The following is a 6133-nucleotide window of genomic DNA, read 5'->3' as shown; positions in this document are numbered from 1 at the left end:
ACCATGAGATAATAAAGGATACAAATTGCCCCCCCCCAAAAAAAAGCCAAAGGAAAATAGAATTTCTAGAAAGATCTGGTCAGTACTGTCCAATGATACTGAAAGGTAATGGAATATCACCTGAGAAAAGACCACTGGATTTTAAGTAGGAGCTCAGTGCTGACCTCAAAGAGAACAGTATTAGTAGAGTAGGTATGGAAATGTTGGGTAGAAGACATAGGAATCAAATGGCCAGAACTCAGGGGAAGCAGGCTTGCTCAAGCCAAGCAAATGGACTTGTGTGGGTGCCAAGGGGAAGGAGCACCTGGAGGAAAGTGGGACGTTCCTGGGCAGAGAGGCAGAAAGTGTTGGTGAGCGCAGGTGGGCCAAAGGGTTGAGGCCCAAAGCTCAAGAAGCAGAGAGAACCTTGACCAAAAGAAAGGCACTGCCATTTTCCTTTGCAGGACTCAGGCTGAAAGCTAGGAGCCCTGGGTCAAGGATTGCTTTTTTTCCCCTCTGAGCTAGGAAGTCATTCTGTTTCCCATGCCCTAGCTTACCCCACTGTGGCCTAGAAAGTTATGCCAGACAGGAAAAGAAGTAAGATGAAGTAATGAACTTAATTCACCCAGTCTTCAACTTTTATCTGATATGGAGAATAATTTGTGTATTAAAATTAGGCATTAAACAGCATTACAGCATGAATTCTATGGGGTATATGTGTGTATAGTAAAAGCTACCCTTTATTGACTACTTACCATGTGTCAGGGATGATGGTAAGAACTTTATATGTGTACATTATCCCATTTAATCCTCTCACAGCACTATGAGATGAGTATTGTTATTTCCCCAGTTAAAGATGAAAAACAGACACATACAGATTAGAAATTTAATCAAGACCACACAGACAAGTAAATGGCAAAGTTAAGACTTACTCTAAAACCCACTTAACCACTGCTCTATACTGCCTCTTCCTGACACTCATGTGCCCGTGTGTGCGCATGGCCACAGAAGGAACCAGATTGTGTGCCAGGAGGTTAACATGGAATATAACTCTGGGTGATATGACTAAGGGTGTTTTTTTAATATTCTTTTGTCCTGATCTCATACAGTGACTACATATTCCTCTTGAATTCAAAAAAAAGAAATCAATATTTTATTTTATATAAGTTTAATTTGGGTGCTCTTTGCCAAAATTCTGTAATATCCATGATAGGAACAAAGCAGGTGCATTCTGTTCAGCTGCAGACAAAGGAGACTCTACCTTCTCTGCAGCAGTACAGCCTCTGCAGTGACAGGTCGGAGGATCTGGCATGTGTGTCTGCACGTGTGTGTATGAGCATGTGAGTGCAACGGCTGCAGAAGGGAGGGGAGGAGTTATCCAAGGATGTGCCAGATGGAGAACTCTCTCCCTCACCTACAGCCACCTTGTCCCTGAGCCAGGCCCATTTAGTCCTGAGCATCCAGAGGTACTTGAGATATTTTTCACATATACCAAGATCCTCAACTTTACACTTTGTTGTAAATCTGGCCAGGGAGCCAGGCTGCTGGCATGAAGCCCAGGCTACAGCCATAGAGAATGATTGGAATTATTCTGGAGCTACTTCAGGCCGTGCAGGACATGGTCCAAACAAGCAGTTGGTGTTAAGGATGGGCAGAGAGGGGCCAACAGCATTTAAATATGGCATTAACCGACAGACAGGGTTCTCATCCTAAGCTGCCCAGGTCGTCAGGTGGAGGCAATTCAGGACCCTGGATAGCTCCAGCGAGGGGCCCAGTCCCTGCCAGGTCTGAAAAGCCTTGGTGACTGAGTCCTTAAGGGCCTTGCTTATTTAATTTTAAACAGCCTTCCTGCACATGTCTCTAGCTGTGAGAGGGGCTGCTATCTTCTCCTTTGAAGATAAGCCCGATGGATCCAAGGACTCCTCCATATCCCCTTTAGCCCCTGCCCCACCTTCCCTCACAAATATCTAGCCTGACTGAGCTCTCTACTGAGGTCACCATCACTTTGAAGATGAAATAAGCTTTCAAGACAACTGTGTCAACTTCTAAGGTGTCCTTAGCCAGGACCTGACACCCTGATACCTCAGAGCTGTAGGAGTCTTGGGGGAGGGTAAGAGTAGTGGAACAAAGGAATGTGAAATGGGCCTTTGTCTCCAATACCCCTGCACTTCCCTCTTCAATCTGAGAATGAGAAGGAAGGGGCAAAGGAAATACTGAACAAGTTTCAAGGCCTGAACCTGCAGCCTTATATCACTGTACCTTTAGCCTGGCATTGGGAATACACTTGATTTAAAGACATCACTTTTAGGGGAAGGGCATTGACATAAGGTGGAAGGTCACAGATATAGCAAGTAGAAACTGCAGAAATAAAACTAGTGAGTCTGGAGCTTCACAGCCTGCCACCCCTACCCTAGACGTGGACCCTAGGCAGAGGAGAATTAAATTACCACTGTAGAGGGGTTTTCTTCCCAATTCCCACAAATTATCCAGAAAAGGGCTGTGTGTGTGAGGAGTCTGGAAGGGCAGAATCATAATCATCTACTAGGAATTTGATTTTCTAGTTGAAATTTCTTCCTCTACCTCCAGGCCTCTTCCATGGCTAAATGAATTGGAACAAGCAAATGAAATTACTATGCTCTCACTTTGGTTGTCTGGGCTAGTGAGTGAGGAAGAAGGTAAGTCTGCCTAAATTGAATATGAGTAAAAACATTCAGGATCCCATCTCTGCCAAGCAGCCCTGCTCTTGTGCAAGTCTCTCCTCCACTGCTTTCTTCACCTGTTTTAGGCTCCTGGGTCCCTTATTGAAGGCAATCTCTGAGCCTGAAGGCCATTGACATTCTTATATAAAAGAACTTCCTGCCCTGGCTGGTGTGGCTCAGTGAATTGAGTGCCATCTTGCAAACTAAAGGGTTGCCGGTTCAATTCCCAGTCAGGGCATGTGCCTTCGTTGCAGGCTGGGTCCCCAGGGTGGGGCACATGAGAGGCAATCACACATTGATGTTTCTTTCCCTCTCTTTCTCCCCCTCTTCACCTCTCTCTAAAAATAAATAAATAAAAATCTTTAAAAAAAAAGGAACTTCCTGGCCAAAGAAATAGATGGTAAGGCCACGTTGAAACCACCAGAGAACAGCTGCAGGCTCCCTCTCTTAGTCAGCCAGTCAGTGGGGTAGGGAAGGGCAGGGAGGAGAAAAGAATGTCTGGTGTTTCCTAAACCATGAATGGACCTATCAGAATTTGGGCTGGAAGGACTAGGGCTGCCGCCACCCCTTGCACTCCTGGAGATTGGGAACATTAACAATGTGGTAACTAATTTATTGATGGAAAGATGCTCAGAGGATCTGGATCCAAACTGTCTCTCAGCCCAGCCCCTCTCTTGCCTCTAGAAATAGTGTATTCCAGCTTCCAAGAGAGGCCTTTACTATGGGATTAAGCACAGGCTTTTGACACAGAAGGAAGCCTGGAGAAGAAATGAGAACAGATGAGGACTCTGCCAAACCCCAAGAGAGTTGTTTATGTTGGTTTTTGTTAAAGTAGAACAGGTCTAACCTCATCCAAAGCTTGCTTTTGGCCTGTTCTCTCAGGAGCAAAGGTGCCCACCCCCCATGTTTGCCTTCCTTACAGTGAATGCCCTGCAGTCATTGTTTCATTTAGGAGCAGTGATTATGTGACCACAAACCTTACTTAATTGAATGCAATCTTGAGCATTCAGAAGAAAAAAACAGTTCAGGACGCAGGGGAGGGAGCAGCTGGCTGGAAAGAAGGGCCCATGAATTCTAATCCCAGGACTGCCATCTGGCACTGACCTGGGACAACTCATTTATTTTCTGCCCTGGAGGCTTTCTAGAATCTCAGGGTCTGAATAAAAACAGACCTGTGAGCTTGGAGAGTGAATCGACCTGTCTAGACTGTCAAAGGCAGTGCAGCTCATAGGCAAAACTGGAATCCACAGGCCCTATTATCCAGCCAGAGGTTTTGTTTACTGTTCAGGGAGGTTTCTTGTGTTTTCTTTTGCTGTCTCCTTGCCCTTAGGTCTGAACTTCCAAGAGCTCCCCTGCCTTGGGCACTGCACTGCCTGGTAAACATGGTTGCAAGCCCCACATTATGAAAAAACTCTTTGAACAGACAGGATGAGAGCAGCCCCACCCCTATACCCTCCAAAGGGTTTTCTGTTGGTTTAGATTCTAAGCTGACTGCCCATTCCTCTAATACTCAACAATAAGAGTTGAGCCTTACTCTTGTAAAGGCCCAAGTAGGAGTCTATATCTGACCTGAAAGCAAAATTGGAACCTGGCCCTTAAGTCATGGAGAAAGCTCTGTCTGCTCAGCTGGTGATCAGTCCCCACAAAAGCTGACCTGGGGTTGAGCTGCTGCTTTGACCATGGACCTTAAGTGGGGTTTTAGCTAGGCCAAGTTTCAATGAAGCAAGTGAGGAAAGGTTCTGGGGACTCCTACTTTGGCTGTTCTCCAAAACAACTTCCTGGAAGGTAATCTTTTAGCCCTCGACCAGAGGCTTATGTAGATAAAGAGGCACTACAAGAAGTACACAATGCAACATCTGTCTGCAACACCATTAGATAAGCCCTGGCACAGCCTGGCAGGCCGCCGGCCTTTTGCCACCCCTCTGTTGCCGAAATATTTTTGCTGTGGGCTCAAACCAAGTAAAGGAAATCTATTATCAGACTATGGCCCTTTGTTCTCTTTGCTAAGCACTGGGAGGACACATTGGAGAAAGGCATGATCCCTGCCTTTGTGAACATTTATTAAACAGATAAATTACACAAATAATCATTTAAGTAAAATTTGATAAGTGCATGAAAGAAATGTTTGGAAAGGAGGGACTGTGAGAGTACATAACAGAGGGGCCTAACCTACCTAGCCTGGTATTGATGAGAAGCTTCTTCTAAGGAGTGATGTGTCAGCCAAGGCCTGAAGGACAAGTAAGATCTAGCCGAGAGGTGGGAAGGATTTTGGTGCCCCACCAAAACCAAGGAAGACTGGCGATACAAAGTTTAGTGAGGTGGGGTCAGAGTCCAGGAGACAAGGTTGGGGAAATGGAAAGGAAGGTGAGTAATTGCTTCTTTACCACCATTCTTGGCTCAGTTTGAATGACTCCTTTCAAAAAAAAACAGGTCTTTGAGACCCACCCAAAAGTGCCACCGTTTGCCCCTGGGGGAAGCTGGTGCTTGTTCCATCTCTGTAGCACAGGGGACTCTCACAGGAATGCTCATGAGACACACTTCTGCCCTCAGCCTGGGATTCACACAAATGGAGGCGCTCCTCACTTGTTAGCACAGCTCAGGGGAGGAAGGAGGGAGGAGGCAGGAAAGACTGGATACTTATTTTTCCTACAAATACTCTCTGTATGCTTTTCCATTGCTTTGAACTGTTTATTAATACATGACAGAAGCCATTTCCCTATTTAGATGGTTCCACTGGGAATTCCACACCATCACCCCCCTCCTGAGGTAGATAAAAAACGTCAGCTTTCAAGATTTTATACTTGGATTTCAGAAACTAAATTACATTACTACGTCCGGTGAGACGGCGCCGTTGCCTGTTCCTATCTGCATGCTCCAGGCACTGTGAGGCCGATAACATCAGCGTGTCAAAGCAGCTCGATCCAGACAATTTGCAGCTGGCTGGAGCCTGATGGTGGCGGGGGAGGGGCAAGGGTGGCAAAATTCTCTCAGAATCCAGAGCAGCCCAGGGTTGAGTGTAGCCTAGGATCCAGGATTTTCGGGTTCTTTCCGTAGACCATTAGTTCTCTCCTGTCTGCAGAGAGAGAACTCATCTTAGTCCTACCTGGATGTAACAAGGAGCTGAAAATTACTCTCCTGAACATTGGAATAAGATAAAATCACTGAGGATCTGATCCTCAGGTTTTCACTGAAGTGAAAGATGGAAGGGAGTGGGGTGTGGGGGAGGGCAGTGGAAGTTACCACATGAACAAGGCAGGACACCTATGAAATTAGGTGTCCATATAAAGGCGAAAATAGGCCTGGAAATGGTTATTCTGTGTTTCTTTGAAGCCCAGATGTGAGGCCTTATAACTAACCTTCTGACTACTACAAGGCTGTGGAGTAAAGAGAAAGCATTGTTCCCCTGCCAGGAAACAGGAACTTTTGAAGTTTCCTCTCTAATTGTAACCAAGATT

The 6133-nt window shown here is 45.9% G+C and overlaps 1 protein-coding gene across 7 annotated transcripts in view; it reads left to right on the top strand.

Annotated features, from left to right (window-relative positions):
* The window catches only part of FAM219A (family with sequence similarity 219 member A), a 53015-nt gene that overhangs the window by 22693 nt on the left and 24189 nt on the right, over window positions 1-6133 (top strand). The window lies entirely within an intron of this gene.

This window comes from Phyllostomus hastatus, unplaced genomic scaffold (genome assembly GCF_019186645.2).
Source record: "Phyllostomus hastatus isolate PE091 unplaced genomic scaffold, TTU_PhHast_1.1 phas_contig_34, whole genome shotgun sequence".
Taxonomy (NCBI): Eukaryota; Metazoa; Chordata; class Mammalia; order Chiroptera; family Phyllostomidae; genus Phyllostomus; species Phyllostomus hastatus.
The sequence above is the reverse complement of the archived record's forward strand: the minus strand, read 5'-3'. Positions and strand labels throughout refer to the sequence as shown.